Consider the following 23,373-nt stretch of genomic DNA (forward strand, 5'->3'; position numbering starts at 1 on the left):
TGAACCAGACAGAAATAAAGAATAAGATATCTGACATCAAGAACTCACTGAAAGGTATTAAAAATGGATTGGATGAAGCAGAGAATTGAATCAGCAATTTGGAAGACAAGGTAGAAATAAATACCCAATTAGAGCAAAAAAATAGGAAAAATAATTAAAAAGCAGAAAGATAGCTTAAGGGAGCTCTGGGATAACAAGAAATGTAACAACACCCACACCATAGGAAAACAAGAAGGAGAAGAAGGTGATCCAGGAACAGAGAACCTTTTTAAAGGAGATGACAGAAAACTTCCCAACCTGGTGAAGGAAAATGTCACACAAGTTCAGGAGGCACAGAGATTCACAAGTAAGATGAACCCAAAGAGACCCACACCTGGATACATCATAAACAAAATGTCAAATATTAAAGACAAAGAATCTTACAGGCAGAAAGAGAGAGACAAAAATTACCGATAAAGGAGTTTCCAAGAGAATGTCAGCTGCCTTTTCAATAGAAGCACTTCATGTCAGAAGGGAGTGGCATGAAGAACTCAAAGTTATGAAAAGCAAGGGGGTATCCAGCAAGGCTACATCTAAAATTAAAAGTGAAATAAAAAGCTTTCCAGACCCTTCCCCAAATAAAAATGTATAAAGGAATATATTACCACCAAACCAGCAATGCAGAAAATGTTAAAAGAACTTCTTGAAGAAGAGAAGGAGGTAGAAAGGATCATAAGCATAAAGATAATAAAAATGCCAATAAACAAATATTTAATAATAATCTTAAATGTAAATGGATTAAATACAGCAACCAAAAGATAATAGGGTGATAGAATGTTAAAAAGAACAGGACCCAAATATATGCTATGTAGAAGAACAAAACTCAGAATAAAAGATATACACAGACTAACACTGAAGGTATGAAAAATAAATTTCATACAATAAAAGGAGAAAAGAAATCTGGGGTAGCAAATAATTGTATCTCACCAACTAGGTTTCAAAACAAAGGCATTGCTTACAAACAAAGAAGGCCACTGCATAATGCTAAAGGGAATGATTCAACAAGAAAATATAACCTTTATAAACATATATGCACCCAAACACAGAAAAAAGACCATTTTGATTAAGGGAGATATTAATAGCAATTCAGTAATGGCAGGAGACTTCCTGACAAAAAGTCAACAAGGAAACAGAGGCCTTAAATGACACACTACATCAAATGGATTTAACTTATATTTACAGAACAACAGAAAATACATTCTTCTCAAGCACACATATAACATTCTCAAAGATAGACCACATGTTAGGACACACAACAACTCTCTACAAATTCAAGAAGTGTGTTATTATACCAAGAATCTTCTCGGATAAAATGGCATAAAGTTAGAAATCACCCACAATAGAAGACTTGGAGGCTAAAAAGCATATTATTTAACAATTAAACAAATTTAAAAGTTCCTGGAAATAAATGAAAATGATAACACAACCACCCCAAAATACTGGGATACAGCAAAAGCAGTCTTGAGAGGAAAATTCATAACATTATAGGTCTATCCCATAAAACAAAAATAGCACTAATGAACTATTTAATTCTATACCTAAATGAGTTAGAAAGGGAACAGCAAGAAAAGCCAAGGAAGTAGAAGGAAGGAAATAATAAAGATCAGAGCAGAAATAAATGATATAGAGATTAAAAAACCCCCAAACTTGCCAAAGATCAATGAATCCAAGAGTAGGTTCTTTGAAAAGGTAAACTAAAATTTATGAATCCCTAGTAAGACTCATCAAGAAACAAAGAGAAAGAATCCAAATAAATAAAATCAGAAATGAAAGAGGTAATTAACAATGGACACCAAAAAGAAATACAAATGATTTTAAGTAAATACTATATACAACTATATGCCAAAAAAACTGGACAACCTGAGTGAAATGGAAAAAGCAATATCCTAATTTCAAAATCAGATAAAGATATTAGATGAAATAAAATTACAGCCCAATATCTCTGATGAACACAGATGCTAAGATCCTCAAGAAAACATTAGCAAATCAGATCCATCAATATATTAAAAAGATCATACACCATAACATGGTATACACTTCTATTTATGTAATTCATTATGGTTATGCAAGGTTGGTACAATTTTTTCAAATAAAAATTGTGACACATCACATAAACAAAATGAAAGACAAAGTCACATGATCATATCTATAGATGCAGAAAAAGCATTTGACAAAAACAGAACATTTTTTTTGATAAAAACTCTTAGCGAAGTAACAATAGAGGGATCACATATCACTATAATAAAGGACATATATGTTCACCCTTCAGCCAATATAATATTCAATGGGATATTATAAAACAACTTCCCTTAAGAACAGGTACAAGACAAGGTGTCCACTTTCACCACTCTTTTTTCTTTTAAATTTTTAGTGTTCATATTATTACGGTTGTTCCTCTTTTTCCAATGATAGCTTTGCTGGGTAGAGTACTCTTGGTTGTAGGTTCTTGCTATGCATAATTTTGAATATTTCTTGCCACTCCCCTCAACCTGGTTCCCACTCCACCCTCTGTGCTTACCACGCCCCCACACTGTCCTCATCGATAGGTGCACGATTTTTGTCCAGTCTCTTCCCGCACCCCCCACACCCTTTACCCCCAAGAATTGTCAGTCCACTCCCTTTCTATGCTCCTGATTCTATTATATTACTAGTTTATTCTGTTCATCAGATTTTTTATTCACTTGATTTTTAGATTCACTTGTTGGTAGATATGTATTTGTTGTTCATAATTTTTATCTTTACCTTTTTCTTCTTCCTTCTCTTCTTAAAGGATACCTTTCAGCATTTCATATAATACTGGTTTGGTGGTGCTGAACTCCTTTAGCTTTTCCTTATCTGTGAAGCTCTTTATCTGACCTTCAATTCTGAATGATAGCTTTGCTGGGTAGAGTACTCTTGGTTGTAGGTTCTTGCTATTCATCACTTTGAATATTTATTGCCACTCCCTTCTGGCCTGCATAGTTTCTGTTGAGAAATCAGCTGACAATCTTATGGGTACACAATTGTAGGTAACTAACTGTTTTTTCTTGCTGCTTTTAAGATTCTCTCTTTGTCTTTTGCTCTAGGCATTTTAATTATGATGTGTCTTGGTGTGGTCCTCTTTGGATTCCTTTTTTGGGGGGGGTTCTCCGCACTTCCTGGACTTGTGAGTCTATTTCTTTCACCAGGTAGGGGAAGTTTTTTGTCATTATTTCTTCAAATAGGTTTTCAATATCTTGCTCTCTCCCTTCTTCTGGCACACCCATAATTTGGATGTTGGTATGCTTGAAGTTGTCCCAGAGGCTCCTTACACTATCTTCATATTTTTGAATTCTTTTTGCTTTTTGTTTTTCTGGTTGGGTGTTTTTTGCTTCTTTGCATTTCATATCTTTGACTTGATTCTTGCAATCCTCCAGTCTGCAGTTGGATCTCTGTATATTATTCTTTATTTCAGTCAGTGTATGCTTGATTTCTAGTTGGTCCTTTATCATATCCTCAAGGGTCTCACTAAATTTATTGGCGGTTTCTAGAAAATTCTTGAAAAACTTTATAACCATGGTTTTGAACTCTATATCCAGTAATTTGCTTTCTGCCATTTCTGTCATTTGTGACCTGTTTGCCTCCATATTTTGGCTGCTTCCCTGTGTTGATAGAGTGACTTTCTGTGCTAAGTGTCCTATAGGGCCCAGTGGCTTAGTCTCCCCAATTACCTGAGGTGGACACACTTGGTGCACCACTTTGTAGGCTTTGTGCACAGTCTTGTTGTCATTAAGCCTTGATTGTTGTTGGTATCACTGGGAGGAATTGGCCTCCAGGCCAATTGGCTGTGAAAATCAGCTGTGTCTATGGTGGGAGAACTTCTGTGCTGGAGACACCCTTATGGGGCAAGACTTGCTTCACTGGAGCTTTGGTGCTCACTAGTCTGTCTGCCCCCTGAGTGTGTCCCTTATTGATCTGAGGAGTTGTAATCTCACTGGTCCCACTCTGACCACTGGGTATATTGGCTCTTGGATCTCTAAGAAGGTGCTAATTTAGCCTCTGCCTGAGGCTACCCAGCAGGAGCTAAGGAGAGATCTGCAGAGTCCTCTTTTTTGTTTGGGGTTTGGAGGTGCACAGATGAGGCCAAGCTGTGAAACAATGCAAGCTGCTGTGGGGCCTTGGGCCTTCTTTTAGGTGTTCTGGGTCTTGCTGATCCAGCTGCAGTTTGTTAGGTAATTTTAGATTGCAAAGGGTCAGGCCATTCACATGCAAAAGCCTTTGCACACAGCTTGGGTGGGGCAGGGTCTCCAGGAATCAACAGGGCAGAGCAAACAGCTGTGGCTGCTCCTCAGGTATGCTCTAAGAGGCCCCGGGTCTCAGTGTCCTGTGGTAAGTGCTGCAAACACCTCTGAGAGAAAGCTGCCCTCGAGTTCTGCCCATTGCCAGACAGTCCAGTTTCTCCCAGTATAGTCTGGGTCCCCAGAGACTCACGAGAACTGGAGTTCAGAGCAGTCTGGAGTTTGTGTCTCCCTCCCGATTGAAAAAGACAACTGCGTCCTCAGTTGCTAGCCCTTTTCCTGTGTGCCTCCATACCTCTTCACTTTACTTCTGCACCTCCTCTGAGTCTCAGTGTGCTTTGCTCTTTCATTCTAGTTGTAGAATTTCTACTCAGCCAGCCTTCCTATGGTTCTGGATAATGTCCAGTTTGTCTCTTAGTTGTAGTTTTGAAATGGTTGTGCAAGGCAGGAATTTCAGGTGTTTACCTATGCCACCATCTTGGTTTCTCTCACCACTCTTATTCAATATAATACTGGCAGTTTTAGCCACAACAATCAGACAAGAAGAAGAGATAAAAGGCATTCAAATTAGAAAGGATAAAGTAAAGCTGTCATTTTCTCCAGATTACATAATATTTTTATAGAAAACCTTAAGAACTCCACCAGGAAGCTAATCCTATCTAATAAAAGAGAAACATGGTAATTAGCAGTACATCTGCTACCCTTCCCATTGGCTAATCAGGGAGATATGCAAATTAACTGCCAACAAAGATGGTGGCTAATTTGCATACATAGGCGCAATGATGGGAGGCAAAAGGGAAAAGATGGAAGAACGGTGGCAGGCAAGAGTTGGGGGGCGGGCATACCAGGGGGCCCCAGGCATGGCTGCACCCATCCAGTGGAGCCCTGCCTGTGGCCCAGCCCCTCCCTTTGTGATAGCAGATCCAGGGCGAATGCCTGGCTGCACCCACCCCCAGCCAGTGATCGCCATCGGAAAGCCTGACAGCAGGCCAGGCAACATCCCCAGCTTGGTGTGCCTATGATCCCTGTGGCGATCGGAGGAAGAGAGAGCTGGGTGCAGGACCCCCAGGGCCAGGGGTGCCGGCTGGCCTGCGGCCCCCTGATCTGCCATGGCGAAGAGAGGGGCAGGGCCCCAAGCATGGTGATCGGTCACTGGGTCTAGCTGTGACTGTGGTCCCCTGATCTGCAATGGTGAAGGGAGAGGCGGGGCTGCAGGCAGGGCTGCACTCGGGGGACCAGGTGCAGCCATGCCTGCGCCCCCGGATATGCAATCTTGAAGGGAGGCGTGGGGCAGCAGGCATGGCAGCAGCCTGTGCACCGGGTGCAGGTCCAGGGTGCAGCGTGCCTGCAGCCATCTGATCTGAGATGCGAAGGGAGGGGCAGGGCCACAGGCATGGCAGCACCCAGGGTACTGGGTGCTGAGATGCCTGGAGTCCCCTGACCTGAGATCGGGAAGTGAGGGGCGGGGTCCTAGGCACAGCTGCACCCGGGGGACCTGATCGCATCCCCAGCGACGAGGCAGGGAGGGACCCAGAACACGCAGGAGCTAGGTCTTTTTTTTTTTTTTAGATTGTGTAATTATTTATTACAAATAAACGGTGGTTTCACATTTGTCAAAAACGGGTCCTCTTTTTACATGTGTGTGCAGGTTCTGATGTACAAGAAAGGGTCATGTGCTTAGTTCGTCCATGCAAAGCTCACAGGTACATCACTAATTACTTTAAAAATAGAACCATCTTCTTTTGAACCAATCTGTTTAGATTCATGATTAGTAAAACAGTATGGCACTAATGAAATACAGTGATAGGAATTAGGAAGTGTGACACTGATGGTTCTGGGCATGTGAAGGGTGAGGGACAGAAGGGTATACATGGCCTTCCCTTCAGTTCTGCTGGAGAGATGAGCTTTGAGGGCCCAAGCTGCTCCCTGCCCAGAGGAGGTGGGTGTGGTCAGTGGCTCTGTTTCAGAACTTCTTGCCAAGCAGAGAGCTTACTTGACCCACAGGAACCTTTTTACTCCAGAAATCAGAAACAGCTAGCTCCCAATGTGCACGGGAAAACCAGTGTACCCTCCTGTGCACAGTGTCCTGATGGAGTGACGGGGGAGGTGGGCGAGGGGAGCAGTGCAGAGTTGTTACACAGCTGGAGTGGGAGTGGAAGGGCCATGAAATGTCCACAGTCCTGGCTGTGCCCACAGCCAGGGCGGCTCCTCCAGGAACTGGCTGAGGAATTAGGGCTGATTCTCTCAGGAAGGGAATATTCCATGGGTTAAAGATTTACAGGCTCAGGGTGGGCCGTGTGTTAGTTTGGGGCAAATCCCTCAGCGTTCCTGATGCCAAGCCGTCAAAGGAATGAAGAAGAGCCACCCCTCACCCCCAAGACCCCTTCGTGGACATTTTAGCATCTACATGATTTTTAATCCCTTCAGGGAGACTTTCTATCCTGCAGTCCCATCCCACCCAACTGTTGCTGTTTGTCTGCCAGCTGGGTCGAGCATCAGGGGAAGGGGGGTTTATACTTACTGAAAGACTATTGATCCTACTGGGAAACCAACCTGTTTACTGTACTGTTGTAAATATCATACCCTTTATATCCTGTATATTGGCTTCTTTTAAATCAAGTGAAATGTCTTGGAAAAAAAAAAGGCAAGGCAGGGCGGGACCCAGAAGACCCATATGGGGAGTGCCACTCAGCCAGAAGCTGGCTCATGGCTAGCCAGCGCAGTGGTGGTGGCAGGAGCCTCTCCCACCTCTGTGGCAGCACTAAGAATGTCCAACTAATGGTTTAGACCTGATCCCTTGGGGGCCTAAGCCTTTAGTTGGACATCCCCCGAGGGCTCCCTGGCTGCCAGAAGGATGTCTGCAAGGTTAGGCCTGACCCCCAGGGAGTGGGCCTAAGTCAACAAGTGGACATCCCCCAAGGGGTCCTGGACTGTGCACCGGGCCTCTAGTCCTATATAATAAAAGGCTAATATGCAAATTAACCAAATTGTGGAATGACCAGTCACTATGACGCGCATTTACCACCAGGGGGCAGTTGCTCAACACAGGAGCTGCCCCCTGGTGGTCAATGTGCTCCCACAGGGAAAGCGTTGCTCAGCCAGAAGTCCTGAACAGGGCTCATGGCTGGCAAGCACAGCAGCGATGATATGTATGTAGGAATTAACCAAGTAGATAAAAGACCTGACTGTGCTTGGAAAATTTTAGGACATTGAAAAAAAGAGTAGAGGAAGATACAAATAAATGGAAATGTATACCACATTCATGGATTGGAAGAATTAACATCATTAAAATGTCCATACTACCTAATCAATCTACAGATGCAATGCAATCCTTTAAAAAATACCAATAGCATATTTCACTGAACTAGAACAAATACTCCAAAATCTATATGGAACAATGTAAGACTTCAAATAACTACAGCAATCTTTAGACAGAAGAACAAAGTTGGAGGGATCACAATACCAGATATCAAAGTATACTACAAAGCCATTATCCTCAAAACAGCAGGCATATAGATCAATAGATAAAAGACCCCAGAAATTGGCCCACACCATTACAGTCAATTAATATTTGACAAAGGAGGCCAATACACACAATGAAGTAAAGACAATCTCTTCAACAAATGTTGGGAAAACTGGACTGACATGCAAAAAGATGAAAGTGGACCACCAACTTATACATACACAAGAATAAACCCATGATGGATAAAAAAATTCAATGTAAGGAATGAAACCATAAAAATCTTAGAAGAAAAATCTCATTCATCTCACAGAGCAGAATTTTTGCTAATACATCGCCTAGGGCAAGTGAAATAAAGGAAAAAAAAATAAACAAATGGGACTACATCAAAACGAAAAGCTTCTGCTTAACAAAAGAAACCACCATCAAAATGAAAAGGGAACCCACTGTATGGGAGAACATATTTGCTAATGATACAGCTGTTAAGGGGTTAATCTCCAAAATATATAAAGTACCTTATAATTCAACAAAAGGAAGACAAACAATCTAATAAAAAGTGGACATAAGACCTAATAGACATTTCTTCAAATACAAAGCACCAAGAAACATATGAAAAAATGTTCACAGTCACTAATCATCAGAGAAACAAAAATTAAAACGACAGTGAGATATCACCCAACACCTGTCAGCATGGCTATCATCAAGAAATCAACAAACAACAAGTGTTGGCAAGAGTTTGGAGAAAAGGGAACACTAATTTACTGCTGGTGGGAATGCAGATTGGTGCATCCAATATAGAAAAACTAGAGGCCCGAGGCACAAAATTCATGCATGGGTGCAGTCCCTAGGCCTGGCTGGCGATCGTAGTGTCAGCATCTGGCATGGAAGGGCAGGTCCTCACTGACCTCTGGATCCTGGACAACACCTGGTCCCCTGGGGCCCCACATGCCCCTCTCTGCCTGAGTCCCATCAGGCCCCTGCCTGTCTCCCTCAGCATCTGGGAGCTGGGTGTCAGCCCCGCCCCCCACCCCGCCACTGCTGCTGTTCACCATCTGCAGGGCTATCGCCAAGGCAATTGGTCCCTGTTTACACCCGCTTGACCTGGCGCTGCCCGCTCACTTGCTCCACCATCCCGCTGTGGTCCTGCTTTTGTTGGGGCCCATTGGAGCCAGCAGCGCCTCCACTGCCAGCTGCTGCTAGTTCTGCATTGCTGACACCTGCCATGTTTCTTGTCACATCCTGACAAGGTGGTCAGTGCATGTCATAGCAAGTGGTCGAACTCCCGGTCAAATTCCCGGTTAAGGGGACAATTTGCATATTAGGCTCTTATTATATAGGATATGAAAATAAAAATGGAAACTCTGTATGATTTCATTTCATAGGAATATATCCTAAAAACTACAAAACACCTACCAGAAAGAACATATACACCCCTATGTACATAACACTGTTATATGTAATAGCTAAGATTTGGAAATAGCCCAAGTGCCCATCAGTAGATGAATGGATAAAAAAGCTGTGGGACATTTACATAATGGAGTACTATAGAGCTGTATAAAAGAGAGATCATTTAACCTCTGGGGCAGAATGGATGGACCTGGAGAGTATTATGCCAACTGAAATAAGCCAATCTGAGAAAGACAAATATCACATGATCTCACTTATTTGTGAAATCTAATGAACACAATGAATGACCACCAAAATAAGACCCAAAGTATAGAGGCATGGAACAGACAGACATACCTCGATGTGGGATTGGGGGAGCAGGCATAAGCCATAAGTCAGACAACCTTAGCGCTGCTGTGGAGGCAAGAGAGGCTCCCACCAGCCAACCATAAGACCGGCTTCTGGCTGAGTGGTGCTCCCCAGTGGGAGCACACTGACCACCAGGGGGCAGCTCCTGCATTGAGTATCTGCCCCCTGTTGGTCAGTGCATGTCATTCTGCTGTTCAGTCGATTTGCATATTAGCCTTTTATTATATAGGATAATGTGTTATTATGGGCAAGGCTTCTAATTCAAATTTTTTTAGGTAGTTAAAGGGAGGGGCACAATTTTCACTTGAGCCTGAAGCTAAAATTGCCTTTAGCTCAAGAATATGCATACCACTGAGACACATGCTGAATCCCCACACTGTTCTATTATGTGTATAAGTATTGGAAAGCATCTTTATCTCTTTAGTGAAAGGAACCATTTGTTATGTTACAATGACTAACTTTTTCTCATGAGTTGTGTTTTGGCTTCAAGCCTGTATCCAATATTCATGCAGCAACGTAATTTCTTCTGTTCAGTATTTACCTGGCATATCTTTTCTTTTCTCTAAATCTTTCTAGATTTTTATGTATTAGATATAAATAGCCCATGGACACAGACAATAGTCTGGCGAAGGCCTGGAAGGGGTGGAGGAGATCTTTGGGGGGTGGGGGTGGGGGGAAACCTAAACAAAGGGACATCTGTAATACTTTCAAAAATAAAGATACATCCTACATAATAAAAGAGAAACATGCACATTAACCATCCCTCCACTACACTCAAGCCACACACAAACTATGCCCACAAGGCACACCCACCAGCCAATCAGGTGTAAATATGCAAATTAACCCAGCTAAGATGGTGTCGGCCACAGAGCTGGAGGGAGCAGGAGGCTTAGGTTGCCCCAGGTGATGGAGAAACTAAGCTTCCCGCATGCCCTGGCCAGACCTGGGCTCTGCTCAAGGCTACAAAGTTTCAATTATAGAAGGTAAATAAATCCCAGAAGAAAAAAGAGAGGCTGGGAGCTTCGGTTGCCGGGTGGTGTGGCCAGCTTGAAAACAGCCATCAACCCCTCACCCATGCTGGCCAGGAAACCCAGTGGGGACCCCCACCCTGAAGGGGGTGGGGCCAGCCTGAAAACAGCCCTCAGCCCCTCACCCAGGCTGGCCACACCCCCATGGGGTGAGGGTCCCCACTTGGGGGCTTGACCAGCCAGCAAACAGCCATCAACCCCTCACCCATGCTGGCCAGGCAGCCAGTGGGGACCTCAACCATGAAGGGGGTGTGGCCAGCCTGAAAACGGCCCTCAGCCCCTCACACAGGTTGGCCAGGCACTCCAGCTGGACTTCTCCCCAGCCTTAAGGGGCTGTGGCCAGCCTGCAAACAGCCATCAGCCCCTCACCCAGGCTGGCCAAGACCCAAGAGGGGACCTCCACCAATAAGGGGGTGTGGCTAGCCTGAAAATAGCTCTCAGCCCCTCTCCCAGGCTGGCTACTCCCCCATGGGGTGAGGGTCCCTGCTGGGGGGCTTGGCCAGCCTGAAAACAGCCATCAGCTCCTCACCCAGGTTGGCCAGGCAGCCCAGTGGGTACCCCCACCCTGAAGGGGGTTTGGCAGCCTGAAAATGGCCCTCAGCCCCTCTCCCAGGCTGGCCACTCACCTATGGGGTGAGGGTCCCTGCTGGGGGGCTTGGCCAGTCTGCAAACAGCCATCAGCCCCTCTCCCAGGTTGGCCAGGCATCCCAGTGGGGGCTCCTACCTCGAAGGGGGTGTGGCCAGCCTGAAACGGCCCTCAGCCCCTCACCCAGGCTGGCTAGGCACCTATGTGGGACCCCCTCCCTTATCCGGGACACCCTTCAGGGCAAACCAGCCAGCCTCCACCCGTGCACCAGGCCTCTAGCCTATATAGTAAAAGGGTAATATGCAAATTGACCCTAACAGCAGAACGACTGGGAATCACTGGTCTCTATGACACACACTGACCACATTGGGCAGATGCTCCGGCAATGAGCACCTGCCCCCTGGTGGTCAATGCACTCCCACAGGGGGAGCTCTGCTCAGCCACAAGCCAGGCTGATGGCTGCCAGCACAGCGGTGGTTGCAGGAGCCTCTCCTGCCTCCTCAGCAGTGCTAAGGATGTTCGATTGTAGCTTAGGTCTGCTCTCTGCAGGCAAGTGGACATTCCCCAAGGACTCCCAGGCTGCCAGAGGGATGTCTGAATCCCAGCGTAGGTATGATCCCCCAGGGAGCGGGCCTAACCCAGCAGGTGGACATGCCCTGAGGGGTCCCAGACTGTGAGAGGGCACAGGCTGGGCTAAGGGAACCTTCCAAGTGCACCAATTTTTGAGCACCGGGACTCTAGTTTTAAATAAAGGAAAATATCCTAGTGGAAAAGAGTCTTATGTGAAATAATATAAGTAATTGCTCTACACTGTACTTTATATTCTCAACTCCTCTGAAAGAGATATTAATTGATTCTATGTTCACTTAATGTTAATTGACCATATATTCATTGACTGCAGGACTGACTTCCACCTCACCAACCCAGCACTGACTGCTACGGGGGCTGCAATCAGACCCTGCTTTTCTCTCCTGGCCTCTTTCCAGGCCTGACTGCAGCCCCCTTGGCAGTCAGTGCTGGGTTGCTGAGGTGCCAGCAACATGGCAATCAGTGCTGGATCTCCATGGCGACCCAGCAATGACTGCAGGACTGACTTTCACCACACCAACCCAGCACTCCCTACTATGGGGGCTGCAATCAGAATCAGCTTTTCTCTTCTAGCCTCTGTCCAGGCCTGATTGCAGCCACCTCAGCAGTCAGTGCTGGGACGTCTCAGCTGAGGCTCCCGCAGCGCCACAGTCATGCCTGACTTCCGGTGTTTGGTCAAGCCTTCGGTCGTTTTGGACATTATGGACCCTGGCTCTTTATATGTATAGATAGGCATAGTTCATGGACACAAGAAAACAAAGTGGTGAAGACCTTAGGATGTGGGTAGTGGTTGGGAGGTCTGGCAGTAAAGTGGGAGAAAATGGGAGACATCTATCATATTACCAATGACAAAAATATACATATTAAAAATAATAAACAATAAAATACTTTGTTATACAGAAGATCAATAGCTTGAAAATAAAACAAATGAACAAATTAGGATAATATTAAGGAAAACAACTTGCAACCCAGACTTTCAAACCCCATTGGGAATCAACTGAAAATGTAAAAAAAATTTAATTGTAACCATCTATTGATACTAAAAGCAAAACTAGAGTCCCTCTTAAAGGATTTGGCAAGATGGAATAGTTTATCTCTAGCTCTATGGGAAAGTATTTATCCAAGTATAGTAACAGATATTGACTATGGCAAAAACTTTTTATTGGACAGTGAGCACATAATTAAGCTAACTTTTTGTCAAGGACTACTGATGCTGAGGAGTATAAAGCAGTGGTGTCCAACATGAAGCACATGCTCTACAGGGGGGCAATTTGATTTTTCATGGGTAATTTCAGAATGAGTTATTAACAGTTAATTTTTTGCATGTCTCATGGTTTTATGGGCCTCATATAGTCTATATGAATATATCTTGTGACATATTTATGCATTTCATTTACTATATTTTTTGAAATTTTATTTGCTATTTTTCATATCATGTCCTATTATTATTATTATTATTATTATTACTGTTATTATTATTACTAGAGGCCTGGTGCGTGAAATTTGTGCACTGGGGGTGTGTCCCTCAGCCCAGCCTGCCCCCTCTCACATACTAGGAGCCCTCAAGGGATGTCCTACTGACGGCTTAGGCCTGCTCCCTGCTCCCCTTGCGGAGCAGGCCTAAGCTGCAGTCTGGTTTCCCTTTGTGGGAGGTGACTGGGCTGATCAGGCGAAGGCAACAACCTCATCAACCTGCTGCTGCAGCCACTGCCATTCACCTCGGCCACCAAGGTTTTTTCATCAACCCGGCCTCCAGTCCCTTCAACATGAAAAAATGACAACTTTCTTTAGGCATTTTCAAGATGTGTCTTTCATAGGATATGACATTTCTTTATTTTTTTTATCCTCACCTGAGGATATGTTTCCATTGATTTTTAGAAAATGTGGAAGAGAAAGGGAAAGACAGAGTGAAACATCAAAGTGAGAGGAACATGAGCCCTGACCTGTGTCCCAGCAGGGAGGAGCCTGCAACCTAGGTACATGCCCTTAGTCAGAATTGAACCCAGACCCTGTGGTTGGCAGGCCGAGGCATTTTCCACTGAGCCAAATGGGCTAGGGCAGGATATGACATTTCCCTCCAGCAGTGGACCTTCATTTCTTTCTCCAGGAATGAGGTGGAAAAACCCTAGGTCACCTTCTTGGGTTCTTATTACCCAAGTAACTAAGAATATTACCAGTGGCATACAGGGAGTTTAGCCAATGAGTGGTCAGAAAAGGTGTTTCCTCTGTAGTTCACACTGATCGCCCGCTTGGCCCCTCAGCTCCCTCCCATCACTGGCTTGGCCCCTGCCCAGGCCTAAGGCCTCTGGCTGGGGCTTTAGGCCTGGGCAGGGGACCCCCCAGCTTTTTCTGATCACTGGCTCTGCCCCTGCCCAGCTCCCTCCGATTGTGAGCTCTGCCCCTGCCTAGGCCTAACACCACTGGCTGAGGCATTAGGCCTGGGCAGGGGGCCCTCTGCTTCCTCCAATTGCCAGCTCCACCCCTGACCAGGTCTTAGGCCTCTGGCAGAGGCTTTAGACCTGGGCAGGGGACCCCCAGCTCCCTCCCATTGCAGGCTCTGCCCCTTCCCAGGCCTAACGCCTCTAGCCAAGGTGTTAGGGGACCCCCTTGGCTCTAATTGCAGGCTCAGGCTCTGCCCAGGAGCCCCTTGGCTCAAGGCCTTCCTAGGCTGCTCAGGGCCCACACATGGCCTACCTTGGAGTAACCTGGGTGTCCGATGATGTTTCTGGGACCCAGGCCACTGGGAACCTATGTATGCTAATTAACTACCATCTTTGTTGGGTTAATTTGCATACCCTCCTGATTGGCTGGTGAGCATAGTGGAGGGATGGTCAATTTACCTGTTTGTCTATTATTAGGTAAAATTATATTTAACAATTTCTTAGTGATTTCTTCTCTGTACTTCAATTGTCCTTTTGTTCTTTGATTTTTCTCTTTCATGGATGCCATGTTCTCTGGAAGCTTGTTTAGAACAAGTTAATGGCCTTTTCAGCTCCCTCCACGTGAATAGAAGTTCACTTTTTGAATAATATGAATTACACTAGTAATGTGATGGAGGGCAGGCATAAAGATTTTAGGGATGCTTAGGTGGGGCATGGCCAAAAAATGGTTGGGAACCACTGGTATAAAGATATTTGAGGGGCTTGAATGGCCTGGAGATTGTGCAAGCAATTTGATGATTCTAATTAGGTTTAGTATTATTATGTCTAATTAAACAATACCAAAATCACCTAATATAAGAAAAATTGTGAGAAAGCAATTACCTCCATCTCTTGAAAAACCTGCTAGAGAATCAAATCTAGGGAAAGGCCACAAGAGTTATCTTTATAAACAGTAATTCTCATTCAGGTAGTTATTTACTATTGATAATTTATTTTATTTTCTCTGATGAGAATTTAAAAGTTTGGTTATTACATTTTGAGGATAGTAAAAGAGGATGTCAAGTAACCAAAAAGACTTTGCTCACTCAGGCTCTAGATAACAGGATAATTACTCAAAGCTAATTTTTATATGCACAGATCAAACATAACCTGTGGGAGCTCAGAGGGTGCTTGCAAGAGTTGTTCACTTAGGGATTTATTAGCTGAAAGCAATGTGGGAAAATTTTTCTAACAGGGATCAGTGTGGTTTGGAAGTTCCTCTATAAATTCTTCAGGGTGTTTTCAGATTGTGGGGTGAACATTAAATTTGTGGCATTGTGAGGTGTGTTCACTCAAAAAGGTCTTACAAAGCTGAATTCTACAATGGTCAATGTTTAAATAGAACCAGATTTAAATAATTTAAGAAATAGATAGTGATGTAATAAATACTACATGTTAGGAACTATTTCAACAATTAAAAATGGTTTGCTCTCATGTGAAGGGAGTGTAATTTATGAATAGGGTGGGTTTAGGTAAATGCAGGGCAAAAGTGAAACTCCTTTTTTCAATTTAATGCAATAAGTTTTAAAAGGGGGAGATTTCATGAAATAAATAGTAATATTAAGGACAATTATGAAGTTGATAGCATTTCCATGTCAGTCTGAGCCCTAGCTGGAAACAAAACATATGTGCTTTGGACCTTTAGTACAAGAGACTGCCATTGATGCCATCTAGTTCCTCAGGGCTCACCTGCTTACTTACTGAAAATTCTGTTGTTATAAGCCACAATGATGGTGAAGCTTGCAAAGGCTATTAAAAATTAAGGTGACTCCAAGAAAATGGCTTCCCCTCCAAAGGAAGTTGAAAAAAATAGTGAAGATGAGGAAATGTCAGAAGATACTAGTAAAGATAAAAACAGTGGAGAAAAGGTTATCACTCCTCAGAAAAAAGAAAAAAGGCTACCACCTGCTAGAGAGTCTAATCCCACTGAAAGGCTACAAGAGTTAACTTCAGCAAAGAAGCTGATGGTTTCCCCAACAAAAAAGATTTGGTTGCTATACCAGCTAAGAAATCAATTGTCACCTCTGGCAAGAAGGCAGCGGCTATACTGGCCCCTGACAATAAGGCAGCAGTTACTCCAACTAGAGCAGTAGTCACACACTTTGGCAAGAAGGGAGGCACACTAGGCAAAGCATTGGAAGCCCAACCCTAGGAAGAAAGGAGTAGCCACCCAAGCCAAGGGACCAATGAATGATGAGAATGCCAGGAAAGAAGACAGTAGTGTGTAAGATGATGATGATGATGACAGAAAAGAGGATTATTATTAGGAGAATGATGAAGATAAGCATGATGCCTCTGAAGATGCCTCTTTGAAGAAGAACTTCTGGAAATTATACCAGCCAAAGGCAACAAAGCTCCTGCAAAAGCTGTTCCCATGATGGCCAAGAGCATAGCCAAGGATGAAAACAAAGAGAAAGATGATAAAGATGATGAAGAAGAGTATGATAAGGAAGAAAAAAATGAGGATGAGGGGGAAATGAAGAGGTGAAAGAGTGTTAAAGAAAACCTTGAAAATGAAGGAAATGACTAAATAGAAAGCTGCTTTTGAAGGAAAAATAAACAAACAAAAAAACAGAATGGGTCATAGAACCAACTACAGCTTTCAATTTCTTTGTTGAAACCAGAACTTCAATAAATCTGATCCTGAGTTAATTCACTTCCATAATTCACTTCCACTTCAAGGACACTGCCCTGCCCCCATACTGTAAATCTGCTAGTTCTGCCCCCTTCTGCTCTGATCTGAGCCAAAAGAAAACAGTGCAGGGCTAGAAATCTATGCTGCTTGGTGTGATGGCATGGGGGATGTACATTTGGCCAGTTGGAGCTTGAGTGGAGGCCTGCACAAGAATGATCAGCTGTGCAGAAAGATTGAAGTGCAAAGGAGGGCTGATTTTCTTTTTTAAATATTGTTCAACTCTGAGTTGTGGGGAGGGAGTTTTAGAGAGTTAGGCATAGCTTCTGTGTTACAACAGGTTCTTCTGGGTATGTTTTTGTCTTGGAGACCTAGTGGTATGTGCTGGTTCCTTGTGCAGCATTTCAGGGACGCACATCTGAGCTCCCCAGTAAGCACAGCCAGCCTAGCCCTGGGAAAAAGAAGGATGGCCTGCCCCAACTTCTACTGATTATAAGCACTATACCCAAAAGAAGTTTGTTAAAAACACCCAGCTAGGTCCCAGATTGCCCTTGTAGAGTGAAGATCTGTGGAGGAAGGGAGAAGAACTCAGAACCAGGACATTCAAGGGTTAAATGTGAGGCAGACCTAGTCTCTGGGCTTCATAGAACCTTCCCATTGGACTTATTGGGGCTCTGTATTGTCATAGGTCATACTGGTGGCTGAAAGCCAGGCAGAGATAGCAAGTGACATTAATGGCCCCAGAGAACCTACCAGGAGCCTGTGACAAGCACACCCAGGAGCCAGCCTTGGACAACATCAGAGCAAAATCCAGTGAATGGCACAAATGACATATCCAAATGGTGAATGCAGTAGGCACCAAAATATGTGGAGCCAAACTCCACTTGTTTTCCTTTTCTTTTTAATTCTTTATTATTTTGTATATAATATCTTTATTGTTAATATTTCATTTAGCTTCTTCTTTTAGCTTTCATATCCCAATTTCCTTTCCTCCATATTTTTTCCTTTGTCTTTGCTTTATAAATTTTTTAAAAATTGATTTCATAGAGGAAGGGAGATGTAGAGAAAGATAGTAATATCAATGACAAAAGAGAGTCATTGATCTACTCTTATTAGGGATTGAGCTTGCAACTCAGCCATATGCCCTGACCAAGAATTGAATCCTGACCTAGTTCATAGCTTGATGTCCAATCACTGAGCCACACCACCTGGGCTGTCTCTGTTTTATTTATTTACTAGTGGCCCAGTGCATGCATTCGTGCACATGGACAGGAAATGAATTAGAAGAAATATTTTAATATTGCTATTCACCCTTTCTCTATAATAGGAGTGCCAATAGTTGGTTTTCAGATACATTCTGTCTGTGACACACTTTCTTTCCACTTCAGAATGTCTACAAAAACAAACAAATTCACGATTGGCAATGACAGATCAAAACACATGTGTGCAATTGATGCCAGTGAGAGCTTTATATGTATTGCACATGTGTGAGTCAACGTTTATTTTTAAATTACCAGTGTGCATCTTATGTACCAGCCAGCCAGTTGGTCGGTCTGACATATATATATATATATATATATATATATATATATATATATATATAGATTTTTATTTATTTTTAAAATATAATTTAATTAAGTATTTTATTTATGTTTCTTTCTTAAAATCTCTATTGTTGAAAGTACTACATATGTTCCCTTTCCCTCCAATTCCTCTCTTCCAACCCCCTAACACCAGCCTTCACTACTCTATTGTCTGTGTCTATGGGTTATTCATATACGCATATGAGTTCATTGGTTGATCTCTTTCCCTTTTCCCCTCTCCTGCCTTCCCTCTAAAGTTTCACAGTCTGTTAGATGTTTCTATGTCTCTGGATCTATTTTTGTCCATCAATTTACCCATACCAATTATTCAAGAGACTGTCTTGATTGCATTGTTCATTAAATTACACACATGAGTAGATACTTATCTTTCTCTGACTGTCTTATTTTGCTTAGCATAATGCTCTCTAGGTCCATCCATTCTGTTGCAAATGGTGAGTTCTTTCTTTTTACAGCTGCAAAGTATTCCATTCTATAGGTGTACCATTCATCTGCTGATGGGCACTTAGGCTGCTGATGGGCACTTAGGCTGTTTCCAAATCATAGCTATTGTAAATTGCTCTGCTATGAATACAGGGGTGCATATTTTATTTCTGATGAGTGTTTCTGATTTCTTGGGATATATTTCTAGAAGTGGAATCACTAGTTCAAATGGGAGTTCCATTTTTAAATTTTTGAGGAAACTCCAAAATGTTTTCCACAGAGGCTGCAACAATTTGCATTAACACCAGCAGTGTATGAGGGTTCCCTTTTTTCCACATCCTCACCAACACTTGTCCTTTGTTGATAATAGCCATTCTGACAGGTGTGAGGTCATACTTCACTGACATTTTGATTTGCACTTTGAAGATGATTAGTGACTTTGAACATTTTTTTCATATGCCTTTTGACCTTCTGAATGTCTACTTGGGAGAAGTATCTAGGTTCTTTGCCCATTTTTGAATTGGATTGTTTAGCTTTCTTTAGTCAAGTTGTATGAGTTCCCTATAAATTTGTGAGGTTAATCTTATTGGATGTATCATTAGCAAATATGTTCTTGCATGCGGTGGGCTCACATGTTATTTCGTTGATGATTTCTTTTGTGGTGCAGAAGCTCTTTATTTTGACGTAGTCCCATTTGTTTATTTTCTTCTTAGTTTCCCTTGTCTTATGGGATATATCCATAAACATATTGCTACCAGAGATGTCAGATTTTGCTGCCAATCTTTAGGATTTTTGAGGTTTCACATCTTACATTTAAGACTTCTATCTATTGTGAGTATATTTTCATATATGGAGTAAGTTGGTGGTCTAGTTTCATTTTATTTTATGTGTCTGTCAAATTTTCTTAACACCATTTATTGAAGAGACTGTCTTGATTCCATTTTATGCTCTTGCCTCCTTTGTCAAGTATTAATTAAGCATAATGACTTGGGTCTATTTCTGGGTTTTCTGTTCTTTTCCATTCGTCTATCTGCCTGTACCAGGATGTTTTGAGTACAGTGGCTTTGTACAATAACTTGATATTATGATCCCTCCAACTTTGTTCTTCTTTCTCAAGAATGCTGCAGTTATTTGGGGGTATTTTTGATTCCATATATATTTTTGGAATGTTTGTTGTAGGAACACAAAAGAAGCCATTGGTATTTTGATAGGAATGGCATTGAATCTATAGATTAATTTGGGTATTTTGGCCATTTTAATGGTGTTGATTCTACCAATCCATAAAAATGATATATTATTCCACTCGTGTATATCATCCTCTATATCTTTTTTAATTTTAATATTTTATTGTTTAAAGTATTACAAATAGTAGTACATATGTCTCCTCCCTCCATCTCTTTTTTCAACATGCTGTAGATTTCTGAGTACAGGCATTTTTTTTCTCTTTGGTAAAGTTTATTCCCAAGTATCTTAACTTTTTTGTTGCAATGGTAAATGGGGTTGTTTGTTTAGTTTCCCTTTCTGAGAGTTTATTATCCTATAAAGCTGGGATAGCAACACTCATCTTACAAAATAGACCTCAAAGTGGAGGCCATAACAAGTTATAAAGAAGGCCACTTCATAACATTGAAGAGATCGATACTACAAGAGTAGATAACTCTGGTAAACATATATACACCCAATTCAGAAGCACCCAATTACATATAACTACTTGAAGATGTCAAGGGAGAGATAAACAACAATACAATCATAGTAGGGTGTGGGTAACTGTTTATTGCCTCCACTATCTGATAAGCATAGACAGAGAACTCCCCGAAACCCCCCGAAGGCTGGGTGCCTTTGAAGCCCTAGCAAAGCCTGGAGCTAGGCGCCACCTCTGTTTGTCCAGACAGTGGTAGCTGAAACTACTCCCCCATTTATTATTATGTAAATCCTTGCTGATGGGCTAGTCTGTTTGTTACTAGGGCGTCACCTGCCTAAGGGCTACTCCAGAGCAATAAAAGATTGGAGCAGCCTGAGCATAGGTGGAAGTCCCTCTCCTTGAGTTGGACTTGCCTGCATGGACCTCCAATATTGCAAAATTATCTCGTGTCTTTTTCTCTCATTTGTTGTGCGGCTTCTCTTTCAGGTACCGCACCCTACTCCACGCGGGTCGTGGAAGGAAACACTTGACATCTGGCGCCCAATGGGTAATCTGGAAGTGCAGGCCTCGCTGGAGCAAGAAAAAGAAGTTTTCACCGAAAAGGTGTGGAAAACTCACTGAAAAAAGGTGAGGGGAAGTCTACCGCACGCAGTGCCCAGGATCAACTATAGAAGCCCGGGTCCGTAAGTACACTGGGAACGTTTTCTTAACCAGGCTAACAAACGGGGAAGGATTTGGCTTTAAAAGAGTAGATTCGGCTTTAAAAAAAGTATATTTGGCTTTTAAAAACTAAGAAACTGTATTATGTGCTTTGATTTGCATGTTTAAAGTGTTAAAATTTTAGAAGGTAATCTTTTACAGTTTTTGCATGTTATTATAGAACATAACCTTTGCTTTTCTTGAAGAAGGCACATTAGATCTTAAAAGGTTGCCAAAAAAGTTAGATAGAACTTGAAAAAAAGGTTAGCAGTGTGAGACCCCCCAAGAGGGACCCCCACTCTGTCACACAGATGGATGGCGACCCCAATCAACCGCAGGAGACGTCACTTGATGCAAACCGCAAGAGGCTTTATTCCAGCTCGCTGGGGCTCAACTCGTACTCATGCAGGAGCAGAGGAGTTGGGCGCCCAGCAAGGGTCTTTCAGCTATTTATATGCAAAAATCACACATCAGGGAGGGGTTGCATGCAGGAGAGGAGAACAAAGAAATTCCAAAGGGTCTGGTTTGCGTCTTTGATAGGGATAGGGCATTCCTGCCTGGTGTTTTTACAACCTGTTTATCTCAAGGTTGATTGAAGCCTGGTTTACTCAGCCTGCCCTTTGTTGGGGCTATCTCCTGAAACAGCCTTAGGGAGGGCGTCATTCTCTCTGTTCCTATCTCTAGTGGGGGAAGCCTAGGGAGTTGAGATAAAACAGGCAGCTAGGCTTGGCAGCTGGGCCTGTGCAGTTTGTAATATTCTTTCAGCAGCAAGAAAAAACTCATCTCAAAAAAATTCTTCCATGGGGAACATAATGGCGCATTTGCCAAAGCCTTTTCCAGAGGCTGAGGAGGAGTCTCCTCAACTGGTTCGCTCCGCTCCTCCTAGTGAGGAGTGGGAAGACACGTTAGAGGAATGGCCTTCACGGTCCTCTCCACCTCCGCATGCACGTCCTAATTCTGATATGCTTAATTCGCTGTCATTTGAATCACCTGTGCAAAAATCCATCAGAGAAGGATTGAGGGAAATACCGGCAGAAGAAAGGCTTGCTTTCCCTATCATAGAGGTACCTGATCCACAGCTACCGAATCAGGTAATCAGACAGCATGTAAAAATTGACTTTAAAATGATAAAGGCCTTACGTGAAAGTGTAGTCCAAAATGGTCCAACAGCTCCTTTTACAGGAGAAATTATGTATAGTATTTCTGAAGCTTTCCTAACCCCTCATGCTTGGTATTCTCTAGCACGTGCAACTCTGGATGGAGGACATTATTTACTATGGAAAGGAGAATTCTTGGAGAGATGCCAGGAGCAAGCCCAAATAAACCGCGGGCTGAATGCTCAAATAACTTATGAAATGCTAGCAGGACTGGGACAATACAACGATGTGCGAACCCAGTTAGATTATGTGCAACCGGCATATGAGCAAATTAGAGCTTGTGGAAGGAAAGCGTGGTGGGCTTTACCAGCAAAAGGGGACTCTGAGGGAGCTTTTAGTAAATGTTTACAGGGGCCTTTAGAATCATTTTCTGATTTTGTGGCTCGTCTCACTCGAGCAGTGAGATGACAGATTCACCATGAGGCAGCAGGAGACATTTTAATTCAACAATTAGCTTATGAAAATGCCAATGATGATTGTAAGAAATGCCTGATGCCTCTGAGAAAAGGTAGTACCATTACAGAAATGATTCGAGCATGTCAGAATGTGGGGTCAGGCACTTTTCAAGTGAATTTACTCACTGCCGCCGCTACTGGAAATAAAAGGTGTCATAACTGTGGAAACATAGGACATTTTAAAAAAGAATGTAGACAACCAAGAAGGACACAAGGAGGCGCTCCAGGGAAAGGCGCTAACATTTCGCCTCGTGAGCCGATCAAAACAGATCCAACCTCTCTGTGTCCTAGATGCCAGAAGGGCTACCATTGGGCCAACCATTGTAAATCGAGATTCCACAAAAATGGGCAGCCATTAAATCAAGACACAGGGTATGGCCAACCGCAGGGAAATGGCCAATGGGGCAACCCCTAGCCCCGTCAATAAAAGGGGAGATCTGCCCTGCAAAGCCCACAGTGGAATCTCTGATTTGGGCCACTCCAGGAAGTGCAAGCCTAGATATTAACAGTCACTTTGACCCCTGATATAGCTCGGCAAGCAGTTCCTACAGGAATCTGGGGACCTGTGCCATCAGGAATTTTAGGATTAATTTTAGGGAGAAGTGGAAACACTCTGGAAGGATTAACTGTTT

This window comes from Myotis nattereri (genome assembly GCF_964212035.1).
Source record: "Myotis nattereri genome assembly, chromosome: Y".
Classification (NCBI taxonomy): Eukaryota; Metazoa; Chordata; class Mammalia; order Chiroptera; family Vespertilionidae; genus Myotis; species Myotis nattereri.